This window comes from Molothrus ater, chromosome 2, assembly GCF_012460135.2.
Source record: "Molothrus ater isolate BHLD 08-10-18 breed brown headed cowbird chromosome 2, BPBGC_Mater_1.1, whole genome shotgun sequence".
Classification (NCBI taxonomy): Eukaryota; Metazoa; Chordata; class Aves; order Passeriformes; family Icteridae; genus Molothrus; species Molothrus ater.
The window spans coordinates 31,990,865-31,992,895 of record NC_050479.2 but is presented as its reverse complement, the minus strand read 5'-3'; positions in this window follow the sequence as shown (position 1 = coordinate 31,992,895).

Here is a 2,031-nt window from a genome sequence, read left to right as displayed (position 1 = left end):
ATGTTTCATGAATAATCAGATCTGGAAGATACAATTTGTCATAGCCACAGAATTAGCTTGGTAAAAACCAAGCCTGACAAGTTAATTAAATAAGTCTGAATATACTGGGTAGTTTAAGTATTTGTCAGCATGTTGGGTTGTTTTTTGGGTTTTTTGTTTTGTTTTGTTTTTGCTTTACACCTTATTTACATGTAGAAAAAATAAGAAACAAATAAGAAAGTCTACAGCTTATGGAACTACAAATCTTGACCAAAAAAAAAAAAAACCCTTAAATATTAAATATCTAGGGGATTCAATTCTTCATGCTTTTTACAAAATCTCATTCTCATAAAACTCAGCCAACACTTAAAAGAGTATTTTCATAAATATCTTGACCTTACAACCCTTTAACCTGATGAGTCATTCCAGATCATGCTAAAGCTTACTCATGAGGAAGAGTGTAATTTTTGGATCCTTAGCATCTGACCTCACAAAGTATGATGCAAACTACCACCACGAGTGAGAAAACTACGTGCAGTATCAGGGTGCTGGAATCTCTTGCTGGAAGAGAAGGAGCTTTTGTGCTCCCTCCTAGGTAGCTCCTGTTCTCTACTGACTACCACCTCTAGCCATGTGAAAAACAGCTCAAGTGGATCAAATGCTTGCAAGATCCAGCCATAAGTCTTCTGACTCCTAAAGGACCTGGTCTGGCAACAGCCTGAGTCTTGTCCAAACTGGCTGAGTATCTGCAATCCTTCATCAATGGGGTTTTTTAGAGGGTTCATGTTGCTAGGAGCGGCCTTGCCAAACATGATGTGAATGATCCTTGCCTTCACAAAGATGGTGAAATGTGCCTCTCCTATCCTCCCTCCACACAGGTAGAAAGATACACAAGGGCATGCTCACACACACCATCTACACATAGACCTGTGCTTTCTCTTTTTTTAGGCTTCAAGAAACCTACAGTTTCAAATTCTTCCATGACGGCTGCCGACATCAACCTCTGATAGGAGGGGAAGGACAAGAAGGAAGAATTTCATAAAAATCACATGACTTAGCTGGGATACACATGACTTAGCTGGAATTCAGGATAAAACCTTGTCACTCATAAAGAGCATGTGAACATGGACAGCAACGGAACCAAGTCTACAGCACAAGTTAGCAATACTTACATGGTTTCCCATTTTGAACTTTTCTATCTTGAGGTGTATTTTTGCTGCTACAAAAGAGCAGGTACTAAGAAATTTGGTATTTCTGTGACATTAAGAAACTGTTATCCTTTAAGTATTATTGATTTTTCTGAGCAGTTAGAGGTTTTACCCTTGGCTGGTGGTTTGTTGAAATACACCAAAAAATATATTTTGTAGCAGTTGTCTTAAATCAATCTCCTGACACCAGAAAGCCATGTCTAGTGGAACCATGTGGCTATAAAACCTCCCTGCAGCTGTTGCCTTTGCAGTGGACCCTGTCCAGGTCCTCCCTCCCTCATGGAGAATGTAATCAGAAGATCTATTGCAGCTTGGGATGCTCTATTCCATAGCTATTTTTTCAGCTGAGAGTGAGGTCCAGTTCCTGATCATGCTCTCTCCCTGACTGCAGATGAGGCTTTTCCTGCTGTTTCAGAAGAGAGGCTACTGTGACAACCCACACCACAATCAGAATTTGACAGAAAGTAAAGTTCTCTGGGCATCTACAAGTACAGTGTCTGGGGAGATGGTGGTACTTTCTCCACTCATACATATGCTCTCAAGGCATACTTTATCCCCATTCTTCTGCCACATCACAGCTACAGGCTGGATTAGTAAATAGAGCAAGCGTGGAGCGTGGAATGGGAGGTTAAACATTGCACTGGAAAGTCAGAGGTTTTAGTCATTGGGTAAAATCTCCTGTGATGGCATTCCTTTCTGAAACCTGATCCTGAACAGTTTACAGAGCTGAAGAGATGCCAGGCAATGATCTACAGCCCTGGCCTTCCTGAAACGTATTCCTCCCAAACATCTGTAAGCTGTCAAGTCATCCACGTAGTCCTCACATATGTAATACATCCTTGAG